The 14,477-nt window shown below is 43.7% G+C and overlaps 1 non-coding gene across 1 annotated transcript; it reads left to right on the forward strand.

Annotated features, from left to right (window-relative positions):
- The first annotated feature begins 667 nt into the window (after nucleotides 1-667).
- Nucleotides 668-749, forward strand: TRNAS-UGA (transfer RNA serine (anticodon UGA)). Its single transcript has one exon. It is a non-coding gene; the product is annotated as a tRNA-Ser (tRNA).
- Nucleotides 750-14,477: the final 13,728 nt, after the last annotated feature.

Here is a 14,477-nt window from a genome sequence, read left to right on the forward strand (position 1 = left end):
CGGTTTGCCGGGGGTTAATGTGCCGGGGGCGGTCCGTGACCGCTCCTGGCACATAGTGCCGGATGTCAGCTGCGATAAGCAGCTGACACCCGGCCGCGATCGGCCGCGCTCCCCCCGTGAGCGCGGCCGATCGCCTATGACGTACTATTCCGTCCTTGGGAAGTAAAGCCCACCCCACATGGACGGAATAGTACGTCTAATGGCAGAAAGGGGTTAAGGAGTGTTTCTAACCTAGCCATTGATTTGTATTATAAGTATGGAGCACTTCTAAATGAAAAATACCAGAAGATAGATATGCTTATTTCAGTTAACCGCTTGGAATTTTTGGAAACTTGATGTGGTTAAAAGACGCCAAAAGCCCGATCATATGAACAGCAAGTCTTTCTTTACATGGAAATGAATTTGTTCAGTGTTTTCAGCATTTTCAGAGTAATTTTCAGGATGTTTTTGGAATGGACCCACTAAATAACCACCTTATGAAGAGGTCAAAGTCTTAAACTGTACATGGTTCCCATGGATGATGACTCAAAATCAGATTTTTACATTTTTACTGGGACCTAGAATTTTGTTTCTATTTTCTGAGATATTTTCCAGAGGGATAATCACTGATCTTGATCATGGTGCTATAAGAAAAGGTGTGTGAATCTCATCAAATGTTAATGTCTGAGTAGTTGTGGCCGAGTGGTTAAGGCGATGGACTTGAAATCCATTGGGGTTTCCCCGCGCAGGTTCAAATCCTGCCGACTACGTATATGTTCCTACAGCTTTTTGACTGATTACCTGAGTAGATTAATTTGCGTGTTTCCTTGTCTACTCCCATGACAGTGATATGCAAACTCTGGAACGGTTTTCAAGAATCAGACTGATTAGATTTTTGGATGTACATTCCATAAGCCGATCTGGCACTGCATCCCATGTTCATCATGCCGCTAATCAAAAGAAGCACCGTGAGTGTGGCACCAGGTAAGTGGTGCTTCTCCCGCTTTTGTCTAGCGGCCACAGACCATTGTTGTGGCAGATGTACTGGGACATGCACTTTGATTTGCAACAACTTTGAATTATCTCTTGGATGAAACCTTTTACCACACAATGAAAAATTATTAGCGACTTCTGGATGAACAGCTTTCTAACAGTATAAGTTTTGCAATTAATTTTTTTCTTGCTCTTTTTCCAAGTAACAGATCTAGCACTCTTTTTACTAGTCACTTTTTATCAACATTTAAAACTGTCCTTGCTGAGATATCGTGGAACCCTTGGCACACTTGTGGAATAAAAGTTTAGGAGATATTAATTTACCATTGTGTATTAATTGTAGATTTGCACTACAGCTTTAGAGCCTTTCACCATCATTCATGAGATCAATTGTGCTTTTCAGAACACAAAACTGCAGCCAAGGAACCTGGGCAGTTTTTCGTACACATGTTTAAATTTTTCCACTGACGCGGTGTTCTCCTGTGCCCAAGGTTTAACATAAAAAGAGAAATTTAAAATCAACATGCCAAAAGCCAAAAAAAGATTTCAATGTTCCAAGCATACATGGAGTGATCACTAGGGTTGAGCGACTTTTAGTTTTTCAGGGTCGAGTCGGGTTTCACGAAACCCAACTTTCTCAAACGTCGGGTCGAGTGAATTCGGCCGATCCTATTGAAAAGTCGGGGTCGGGGATCGGCCGAAACTCGAAACCCAATGTAAGTCTATGGGTTTTTTTTTTTTTACATTTCCTTCAGGGCGATATAGCAGAAAAGCCGGTAATTCAATTACCGGCTTTTCATTTCTCCTGCCAAATCCCGACATGATATGAGACATGGTTTACATACAGTAAACCATGTCATATCCCCCTTTTTTTGCATATTCCACACTACTAATGTTAGTAGTGTGTATATGCAAAATTTCGGCGCTCTAGCTCTTAAATTTAAGGGTTAAATCACGGAAAAAATTGGCGTGGGCTCCCGTGCAATTTTCTTCGTCAGAAGAAATAGCAAGGTGACATTAACCCTTCATTACCCCATATCCCACCGCTACACAGGAATGGGAAGAGAGTGGCCAAGTGCCAGAATAGGTGCATCTTCCAGATGTGCCTTTTCTGGGGTGGCAGGAGGCAGATGTTTTTAGCCAGGGGGGGCCAAAAACCGTGGACCCTCTCCAGGCTATTAATATCTGCCCTCAGTCACTGGCTTTACTACGCTGGCGGAGAAAATTGCGCAGGAGCCCACGCCAATTTTTTCAGCGATTTAACCCTTAAATTGCCTTTAACCCTTAAATTTAATAGCTTTCAGCAATTTAAGGGTTAAATCACTGGAAAAATTGGCGTGGGCTCCCGCGCAATTTTCTCCGCCAGAGTAGTAAAGCCAGTGACTGAGGGCAGATATTAATTGCCTATAGAGGGTCCACGGTTTTGTGCCTATTCTGGCACTTGGCCACTCTCTTCCCATTCCTGTGTAGCAGTGGGATATGGGGTAATGAAGGGTTAATGTCACCTTGCTATTGTAAGGTGACATTAAGCCAGATTAATAATGGAGAGGCGTCAATTCTGACACCTATCCATTATTAATCCATTTGCATTTAATGGTTAAAAAAACACACACATTATTAAAAAGTATTTTAATGAAATAAAAAAAAAGGTTGTTTTAATATTTTATTGTACGCTCAATCCACTGGCTGAAGACCCTCGCTCTGTAACAAATAAAAAATAATAAACCAACAATATACATACCTTCCGTAGATCTGTAACGTCCCACGTTGTAAATCCATCTAAAGGGGTTAAAATATTTTACAGCCAGGAGCTCTGCTAATGCAGCTGTGTTCGTGGCTGTAAACCCCAGTGAATGAAGGTAATGTAGGTCAATGACCTATAGATACCTTCATTTGCGGTGATGCGCCCCCTGCTGGATGTCCTCATATGACCTCGAGCCTGGGAACTTTTCCCACGCTCCAGGGACATCCAGCAGGGGGCGCATCACCGTGAATGAAGGTAACTACAGGTCATTGACCTACATTACCATCATTCGCTGGGGTTTAGAGTCACGAGCAGCGCTGCATTAGCAGAGATCCTGGCTGTAAAATATTTTAACCCCTTCAGATGGATTTACAACGTGGGATGTTACAGATCTACGGAAGGTATGGATATTGTTGGTTTATTATTTTTTATTTGTTACAGAATGAGGGTCTTCAGCCAGTGGATTGAGCGTACAATAAAAAATTAAAACAAACGGTGTGTTTATTTCATTAAAATACTTTTTAATAATGTGTTCGTGTTTTTTTATAACTCTTTCATACAATTGGATTAATAATGGATAGGTGTCATAATTGACGCCTTTCCATTATTAATCTGGCTTAATGTCACCTTACAATAGCAAGGTGGCATTAACCCTTCATTACCCCATATCCCACCGCTACACGGGAATGGGAAGAGAGTGGCCAAGTGCCAGAATAGGCGCATCTTACAGATGTGCCTTTTCTGGGGTGGCTGGGGGCAGGTGTTTTTAGCCAGGGGGGGGCCAATAACCGTGGACCCTCTCCAGGCTATTAATATCTGCCCTCAGTCACAGAGAAAATTGCGAGGGAGCCCACGCCAATTTTTTCCACGATTTAACCCTTAAATTTAAGAGCTAGAGCACTGAGATTTTGCACATACACACTACTAACATTAGTAGTGTGGAATATGCAAAAAAAAGGTGATATGACATGGTTTACTGTATGTAAACCATGTCTCATATCATGTCGGGTTTTGGCAGGAGAAATGAAAAGCCGGTAATTGAATTACCGACTTTTCTGCTATATCACGCTGAAGTTAATATAAATATATATATACTAGCTGAAGAGCCCGGCGTTGCCTGGGCATAGTAAATATCTGTGGTTAGTTATAGCACATCACTTCTCTTATTTTCCCATCACGCCTCTCATTTTCCCTATCACATCTTTCATTTTCCCCCTCACGTCTCTCATTTTCTCCCTCACACCTCTCATTTTCTCCCTCACTCCTCTCATTCCCCCCTAACACTTGTCATTTCAACCTCACATCTGTCATTTTCTGATCACTCCACTATTTTTCCTTACTCCTCTCATTTTGCACTCACACCTTTTCATTTTCACCTCACACCTCTCATTTTCACCTCATCACCTCAGTATATACATGTTTGTCATCTCCCTTATATACAGTATAGTATACATCTGTATGTCATCTCCCCTGTATATAGTATATACCTGCTGTGTGTCATCTCCCCTATATATAGATATACCTGAATGTCATCTCCTTCTATATATAGTATATACCTGTATGTCATCTCCTCCTGTATATAGTATATACCTGTGTGTCATCTCCCCTGTATATAGTATATATCTGTGTGTCATCTCCTCCTGTATATAGTATATATCTGCATGTCATCATCTATATATAGCATATATCTGTATGTCATCTCCTCCTGTATATAGTACATACCTGTAGGTCATCTGCTCCTGTATTTGGTATATACCTGTGTCATCTCCTCCTGTATATAGTATATACCTGTATGTCATCTCCTCCTGTATATATATGTACCTGTATGTCATCTCCTCCTCTATATAGTATATAGCTGTGTGTCATCTCTCCTGTATACAGTATATATCTGTGTGTCATCTCCTCCTGTATTAGACCTCGTTCACACGTTATTTGCTCAGTATTTTTACCTCAGTATTTGTAAGCTAAATTGGCAGCCTGATAAATCCCCAGCCAACAGGAAGCCCTCCCCCTGGCAGTATATATTAGCTCACACATACACATAATAGACAGGTCATGTGACTGACAGCTGCCGTATTTCCTATATGGTACATTTGTTGTAGTTTGTCTGCTTATTAATCAGATTTTTATTTTTGAAGGATAATACCAGACTTGTGTGTGTTTTAGGGCGAGTTTCATTTGTCAAGTTGTGTGTGTTGAGTTGCGTGTGGCGACATGCATATAGCGACTTTTGTGAGATGAGTTTTGTGTGGCAACATGCGTGTAGCAACTTTTTGTGTGTCGAGTTGCATGTGACAGGTTAGTGTAGCAAGTTGTGTGCAGCAAGTTTTGTGCATGGCGAGTTTTGCGCGTGGTGAGTTTTATGTCTGGTGCCTTTTGAGTATGTGCAAGTTTTGTGCGAGGCAACTTTTGCATGTGTTGCAAATTTTGTGCATGTGGCAATTTTTCCGCGTGTGCAAGTTTTGCATGTGGTGAGTTTTCCATGAGGTGAGTTTTGCACTTGTGGCGAGTTTTGCAAGAGCCTAGTTTTTGCATGTGGCGAGTTCTGCGAGTGGCGAGTTTTGAGTGGCGACATTTGTGTTTCGACTTTTATGTGGCGAGGTTGGTGTATTTGTGGTGAAATGTGTGCTGAGGGTAATATGTGTTCAAGCACGTGGTAGTGTGTGGCGCATTTTGTGTGTGTTCATATCCCCGTGTGTGGTGAGTATCCCATGTCGGGGCCCCACCTTAGCAACTGTACGGTATATACTCTTTGGCGCCATCGCTCTCATTCTTTAAGTCCCCCTTGTTCACATCTGGCAGCTGTCAATTTGCCTCCTACACTTTTCCTTTCATTTTTTCCCATTATGTAGATAGGGGCAAAAATTGTTTGGTGAATTGAAAAGCGCGGGGTTAAAATTTCACCTCACAACATAGCCTATGACGCTCTCGGGGTCCAGACGTGTGACTGTGCAAAATTTTGTGGCTGTAGCTGCGACGGTGCAGATGCCAATCCTGGACATACATACATACACACACACACACACACACACACACACACACACACACACACACATACACACACACATTCAGCTTTATATATTAGACTAGCTGAAGAGCCCGGCGTTGCCTGGGCATAGTAAATATCTGTGGTTATAGCACCTCACTTCTCTTATTTTCCCATCACGCCTCTCATTTTCCCAATCACATCTTTCATTTTCCCCCCTCACATCTCTCATTTTCTCCCTCACTCCTCTCTTTCCCCCCTAACACTTGTCATTTCAACCTCACATCTGTCATTTTCTGATCACGCCACTATTTTTCCTCACTCCTCATTTTGCACTCACACCTTTTCATTTCATTGCAGATGCCAATCCCGGACATACACACACACACACACATTCAGCTTTATATATTAGATGTGTCTGAATTACATATATATATATATAAAACGAAACCCGACTTTTCAGTAGAGATCGCCGACCGCCGACCCGATCCCAGAGTCGGATCACGAAACCCGAAACCCGACTTTGCAAAAAGTCGGCGACTTTTGAAAAGTGCCGATCTGTTTCACTCAACCCTAGTGATCACTGTGAGTTCTGTGGCCAAAGATACCTATGAAGTAGGATTAATGAAACTTAAAGCACCACCATTTTTGGTGGTGTTTTTCTAAAAATTGTTTCGGGCATCTTTTGAGTCTGTTTTTGAGACTTTTCTTTGTAGCTCACAAAATGCACCAAAAGTCACTTAGGAACCATTAACCCCTTCATGACCCAGCCTATTTTGACCTTAAAGACCTTGCCATTTTTTGCAATTCTGACCAGTGTCCCTTTATGAGGTAATAACTCAGGAACGCTTCAACGGATCCTAGCGGTTCTGAGATTGTTTTTTCGTGACATATTGGGCTTCATGTTAGTGGTAAATTTAGGTCAATAAATTCTGCGTTTATTTGTGATAAAAACGGAAATTTGGCGAAACTTTTGAAAATTTTGCAATTTTCACATTTTGAATTTTTATTCTGTTAAACCAGAGAGTTATGTGACACAAAATAGTTAATAAATAACATTTCCCACATGTATACTTTACATCAGCACAATTTTGAAAACAAAATTTTTTTTGCTAGGAAGTTATAAGGGTTAAAATTTGACCAGCGATTTCTCATTTTTACAATGAAATTTACAAAACCATTTTTTTTAGGGACCACCTCACATTTGAAGTCAGTTTGAGGGGTCTATATGGCTGAAAATACCCAAAAGTGACACCATTCTAAAAACTGCAGTACGCTGATACCTCATATGTGAAGGTAAACCACTCTTTGGGCGCACGGCAGGGCTTGTAAGGGAAGGAGCGCCATTTGACTTTTTGAATGAAAAATTGGCTCCACTCTTTAGCGGACACCATGTCACGTTTGGAGAGCCCCCGTGTGCCTAAAAATTGGAGCTCCCCCACAAGTGACCCCATTTTGGAAACTAGACGCCCCATAGAACTTATCTAGATGCATAGTGAGCACTTTGAACCCCCAGGTGCTTCACAAATTGATCCGTAAAAATGAAAAAGTACTTTTTTTTTCACAAAAAAATTCTTTTCGCCTCAATTTTTTCATTTTCACAAGGGCAACAGGATAAAATGGATCCTAAAATTTGTTGGGCAATTTCTCCTGAGTACACCGATACCTCACATGTGGGGGTAAACCACTGTTTGGGCACATGGTAAGGCTCGGAAGGGAAGGAGCGCCATTTGACTTTTTGAATGAAAAATTATCTCCATCGTTAGAGGACACCATGTCGCGTTTAGAGAGCCCCTGTGTGCCTAAACATTGGAGCTCCCCCACAAGTGACCCCATTTTGGAAACTAGACCCCCCAAGGAACTTATCTAGATGCCTAGTGAGCACTTTAAACCCCCAAGTGCTTCACAGAAGTTTATAACGCAGAGCCATGAAAATAAAAAATAATTTTTCTTTCCTCAAAAATGATTTTTTTAGCCTGGAATTTCCTATTTTGCCAAGGGTAATAGGAGAAATTGGCCCCCAAATGTTGTTGTCCAGTTAGTCCTGAGTACGCTGATACCCCATATGTGGGGGTAAACTACTGTTTGGGCGCACAGCAGGGCTCGGAAGGGAAGGCACGCCATTTGGCTTTTTAAATGGAAAATTAGCTCCAATTATTAGCTGACACCATGTCACGTTTGGAGAGCCCCTGTGTGCCTAAACATTGGAGATCCCCCACAAATGACCCCATTTTGGAAACTAGACCCCCAAAGGAACTAATCTAGATGTGTGGTGAGGACTTTGAACCCCCAAGTGCTTCACAAAAGTTTAAAACGCAGAGCCATGAAAATAAAAATAAAAATTTATTTTCTCAAAAATGATCTTTTAGCCTGCAATTTTTTATTTTCCCAAGGGTAACAGGAGAAATTTGACCCCAAAAGTTGTTGTCCAGTTTCTCCTGAGTACGCTGATACCCCATATGTGGGGGTAAACCACTGTTTGGGCACATGCCGGGGCTCGGAATTGAAGTAGTGACGTTTTGAAATGCAGACTTTGATGGAATGCTCTGCGGGCGTCACGTTGCGTTTGCAGAGCCCCTGATGTGGCTAAACAGTAGAAACCCCCCACAAGTGACCCCATTTTGGAAACTAGACCCCGAAAGAAACTTATCTAGATGTGTGGTGAGCACTTTGAACCCCCAAGTGCTTCACAGAAGTTTATAATGCAGAGCCGTGAAAATAATAAATACGTTTTCTTTCCTCAAAAATAATTATTTAGCCCAGAATTTTTTAATTTTCCCAAGGGTAACAGGATAAATTTGACCCAAATATTTCTTGTCCAGTTTCTCCTGAGTACGGTGATACCCCATAAGTGGGGGTAAACTACTGTTTGGGCACATGCCGGGACTCGGAATTGAAGTAGTGACGTTTTTAAATGCAGACTTTGTTGGAATGCTCTGCGGGCGTCACGTTGCGTTTGCAGAGCCCCTGATGTGGCTAAACAGTAGAAACCCCCACAAGTGACCCCATTTTGGAAACTAGACCCCGAAAGGAACTTATCTAGATGTGTGGTGAGCACTTTGATCCCCCCGGTGCTTCACAGAAGTTTATAATGCAGAGCCGTGAAAATAATAAATACGTTTTCTTTCCTCAAAAATAATTATTTAGCCCAGAATTTTTTATTTTCCCAAGGGTTACAGGAGAAATTGGACCCCAAAAGTTGTTGTCCAGTTTCTCCTGAGTACGCTGATACCCCATGTGTGGGGGTAAACCACTGTTTGGGCACACGTCGGGGCTCAGAAGGGAAGTAGTGACTTTTGAAACGCAGACTTTGATGGAATGGTCTGCGGGCGTCACGTTGCATTTGCAGAGCCCCTGGTGTGCCTAAACAGTAGAAACCCCCCACAAGTGACCCCATTTTAGAAACTAGACCCCCCAAGGAACTTATCTAGATATGTGTTGAGCACTTTGAACCCCCAAGTGCTTCACAGACGTTTACAACGCAGAGCCGTGAAAATAAAAAATCATTTTTCTTTCCTCACAAATGATGTTTTAGCAAGCATTTTTTTATTTTCACATGGGTAACAGGAGAAATTGGACCCCAGTAATTGTTGCGCAGTTTGTCCTGAGTACACTGATACCCCAGTGGGGGTAAACCACTGTTTGGGCGCACGTCGGGGCTCGGAAGTGAGGGAGCACCATTTGACTTTTTGAATACAAGATTGGCTGGAATCAATGGTGGCGCCATGTTGCGTTTGGAGACCCCTGATGTGCCTAAACAGTGGAAACCCCTCAATTCTACCTCCAACCCTAACCCCCCCACACCCCTAACCCTAATCCCAACTGTAGCCATAACCCTAATCACAACCCTAACCACAACCCTAATTCCATCTTTAACCCTAAGGCTATGTGCCCACGTTGCGGATTCGTGTGAGATTTTTCAGCATCATTTTTGAAAAATCTGCGGGTAAAAGTCACTGCGTTTTACCTGCGGATTTACCGCAGATTTCCAGTGTTTTTTGTGCGGATTTCACCTGTGGATTCCTATTGAGGAACAGGTGTAAAACGCTGCGGAATCTGCACAAAGAATTGACATGCTGCGGAAATACGTACGCTACTCACCTGGTAGCAGTGTTTTTTCAGGAGCCATGACAGCACAACGAGAGAGGGGATCCGCCCTTCAGGGACAGGAAACCTACAGACATAAAAAGGGCGGTACCTCTCTCCCACGTCAGTTGTTTCCAGAGCATGAGAGGACCACCTTGGTTAGTAACACAGATGCAGCATGTATATAAACACATTTTACATGGAATATAACGCAAAAACCAACAGGGTGTTGAAACATCCAAAATTATAGGGTAGGGAATTTAAGGGTGCTGTCATGGCTCCTGAAAAAACACTGCTACCAGGTGAGTAGCGTACGTATTTATTCAGTCGCCATGACAGCACAACGAGAGACTTTCAGAGACGAAAGATTTAGGGGGGGATAATAGCTTCTAGCACTCTTCTCCCAAACGTAAGGTCTGAGGAACTACCCAGATCTAATCTGTAATGTCTAAGAAAGGTAGAAGGGGAAGACCATGTGGCCGCCTTACATATGTCTTCGATTGACACTTCTGACCTCTCCGCCCAGGAAGATGCCATGGCCCGCGTGGAGTGTGCCTTTATACCATCTGGAACTTCGTTGCCACCTGCGGTGTAAGCGAGAGAGATCGCCTCCCTAATCCATCTGGCTAGAGTGTTTTTAGATACTCTAAGACCCTTCCTTACCCCTTGATAGGCTACAAATAAAGAGTTATCTTTTTTCCAGGAATCTGAAACTGCAATATATCTAAGGAGGCATCTCCTCACATCTAAGCAATGGAATTTACGTTCTTTATCGTTAGTAGGGTTGGAGCAAAAGGAGGGTAGGACTACCTCCTGAACCCTGTGAAATTTAGACGCAACTTTAGGCAGATATAGGGGATCGGGTTTCAATATGACCCTATCCTCCCTAACCTGCATGTATGGGGGATGTCTGGAGAGTGCCTGCAGATCACTAACCATTCTAGCAGATGTAAGAGCAACTAACAGGGCTGTTTTGATTGACAGGATTTTCACAGGAATAGTATCAATGGGCTCGAATGGGGCTATAGTTATGGCTGAGAGTACTAAATTTAGGTCCCATGGGGCTATCCTTTGTTTAATAATTGGTCTAGACCTGGTGACTGCTTTAAAGAATCTAGAAATCCAGTGATTACTGGCTAAATTAAGATTATATAACGCTCCCAGCGCTGACACCTGAACTCTAAGAGTACTTGTGGCCAAGCCCATTTCCAGGCCTTTTTGTAAAAATTCAAGAATCTGGTTAATACATGGTTCTTGGTCAATTTGAGCCCCTGAAAATGATAAAAATTTTCTCCATACCCTCACATAAATGCCCGTTGTAGAGGGTTTCCTACTTTTAAGGAGAGTATTTACCAGATTCTGAGAGAACCCTTTCCCCCTCAGTAAGGACCTCTCAAGTTCCATGCCGCTAGGTGTAAGTTGGCTACTTGAGGATGGAGGATTGGTCCCTGGGAGAGCAGACCTGGTAGCTCTGGAAGAATCCATGGTTGGCAGACAGACATCTTCCTCAGCCAAGGAAACCAAGCCCTCTTGGGCCAAAATGGAGCTATCAAGATTACCCGGGCCTTGTCCTCCCGAATCTTCCTCAGGACTAGGGGAATCAGATTTAGAGGGGGAAAAGCATACGCGAGCCTGAAGTGCCAAGATATCAGCAGAGCGTCCACAGCGTATGGGTTGTCTTTTGGATTTAGGGAGCAGAATTGGTGTAATTTTTTGTTCTCTCTGTTGGCAAAAAGGTCTATCTCCGGACAACCCCATAACTGAATGATCTGACTGAAAATGGCTGGATTTAACGACCACTCCCCCTGTCTGAGCATGTTGCGGCTTAGATAGTCGGCTTTGGTGTTGATACTTCCTTTTATATGAAGCGCCGTCAGGGAGAGAAGATGTACTTCGGCCACCTGAAAGATATGATTTGCGACCTCCATCAATGTACTGGATCGCGTGCCACCTTGACGATTAATGTAGGCCACAGTTACCCGATTGTCTGACAAAAGCCTGACGTGTCGACCCTGTAGGGGTACAAGGAATCTATTTAAGGCATGTTTTACTGCCAACAGTTCTTTCAAGTTGGAGGAAGAGTCCTGTTCAGACTGAGACCATAGTCCCTGAACCCAATCCTCCCCTAAGTGAGCCCCCCACCCTTTGGGGCTAGCGTCCGTAGTCAACACCCTAGATATGTGATTTATCCAAGGGACCCCCCTGTGTAGATTCGAAGTGTGAGTCCACCAACCAAGCGAATGTACAGTCTCCGCAGAAAGTGTGAATTTACTGTCGAGGTGAGCTTTTAGACGACGGGAATTGTGTAACACGTCCCACTGTAAAGCCCTCGTGTGGAACTGTGCCCAGAGAACTGCCGGGATGCAGGACGTAAGAGAACCCAAGATTGACATCGCACTTCTGACTGATACTAAGGGATTATTTATTGCCCTGGTGACCAACTGCTTAATCTTAGCAACTTTTGTGTCCGGCAGGCGACATTCCTGCTGACTAGAGTCAATAACATATCCTAGGAATTCTTGTACTTTTAGGGGCTGAAGGCGCGATTTTTTTTATATTGACCATCCAGCCCAATTTGTGTAACGCATCCATGACTTTCTGTAGTTGGTCTGTGCAATGCGACTCAGAATGACCCACAATTAGCAAATCATCCAGGTAAGGGACTATTAATATATCCTGTTCATGCAAGTGCGCCATAACCTCCACCATGATTTTTGTGAACACCCTGGGTGCAACTGCGACTCCGAACGTAAGTGCCCGATATTGAAAGTGTTCTACTGTGCCAGCTAGATAAACCGCCACCCTAAGAAATCTCTGATGATCAATATGAATTGGTACATGGTAATAGGCGTCTTTGAGATCTAAGACAACCATAAAACAGTGGTGAAAGAATAATTTTATTGCTGTCTTGACCAACTCCATTTTGAAGGAGGGTATCAACAGAAAATTATTCAGGCCTTTTAAATTAATAATGGTGCGATATGAACCATCAGGTTTTTTGACCAGGAACAGAGGGGAATAAAACCCCCTACCTTCCTCGCCTGCAGGGACTTTGACTAGAACATTCTTCTGTTGGAGCTCCCGGACCTCAGACTCCAGCGCCAACTGCTCTGTAGAGGAGGAACGAACAGGTGTTAACATAAATTTGTCCCGAGGAGTATGGTGGAAGTCTAAGGTTAGGCCTTTCTCCACAATGCCTAAAATCCATGGATTGTTTGTAATCCGCACCCAGGCTGGGTAGAAGGCCGAAAGCCTACCCCCCCCACCTGGTCCGCTAGTCATTGTGGTTTCTTAACCTCTCGTGAAGGATTAAACATAAATCCTCTACCCCTCCTTCTGCTGTTGTCATATCTAGTAGATTCTGTGTTGGAGTCTCTATATGGTCTTCTGCGGTTGGACCATCCTCTATTATAGTCCCGTCTGTAGAAGGGTCTTCCTAGGAAGGGAAAGCGTTTTTTATTATCCCCTGCTTTTTCCAATAGCTCGTCTAGTACTGGTCCGAACAAGTGAGCTCCTTCACAAGGAATGCTACATAATTTTGTTCTAGCTTGTAAGTCCCCTGGCCAGCATTTTATCCATAGCGCTCTCCTGGCTGCATTGGATAATGCCGAGGACCTGGCGGCCAACCTGACCGAATCTGCTGTCTGAAAGGAAGGCTGCGGCATCCTGGATTATGGGCATGGAGGACAATATTTCCGACCTAGGGACTTTATCTCTGAGCTGATCTTCGAGGTAACCCAACCATACCATCAAGGATCGAGCGGTACAAGTGGCTGCTATAGCTGGCCTCAAGGATCCCGTTGAAGTCTCCCAAGCTCCTTTACGGAAGATGTCGGCTTTCCTATCTAACGGGTCTTTCAAATTCCCCAAGTCGTCGAAGGGGAGAGACGTTTTTTTGCATGCCTTAGCGACTGCTGCATCCAGCTTCGGGACTTTATCCCATGAGGACGAAGCCGCTTCCTCAAAGGGATACCGTCTTTTAAAGGCTGGCGGAAGCGACCCCTTCCTTTCTGGTTTCTTCCATTCCTTTGAGATTAACGATTTGATTTTATCAATCACTGGAAAGGCTCTTCGGGATTTTCGCTCAATACCCCTGAACATAACATCCTGAATGGAACATTCCGACTGGGTATCTTCTATCCCCATTGTGCCGTTAACTGCTTTGACCAGATGGTTAACCCTATCTAGGGACAAACAGGCTCGAGTAGACTCCTGATCCTCAGAGGAGGAAGTAGACGGAAGAGACCCTGAGCTTAGCTCACCCGAGTCCGAATCTACCTCAGATAAAGGGGATGATCTTTTAGCTTCTGCTCCCCGAGACTTGGATCTCTCGGCACCTTTAACTTCCTGTCTCACCATCTCTCTTATTGTAGAGGTTAGATCAGGCGCCTCCTCCTCCAGTAAACGTTGAATACATATTTTACATAACTTTCTCAAATGCCCATCTGGAAGCGGCTCTGTACATTCGGCACACTGCCTATGTTTGGCTTTGGACAAACTTTTCCTCCCCTGATAGAGGAAAAAAGACAAGGGGAACACAATCATCACTAAGTGGACTTTCACGAAGCTCACTTACCCCGTCCAGTAATGAGTGGTACCGTAGATGGGGGGTCCTTCGTAGCCGGCAAATCCTTACGGCCTGAGGACTTTGGTATAGAGATCCGTGCCTCCTTAGCTCCACCAGCGCGG

Source organism: Ranitomeya imitator, chromosome 9, assembly GCF_032444005.1.
Source record: "Ranitomeya imitator isolate aRanImi1 chromosome 9, aRanImi1.pri, whole genome shotgun sequence".
NCBI lineage: Eukaryota > Metazoa > Chordata > Amphibia > Anura > Dendrobatidae > Ranitomeya > Ranitomeya imitator.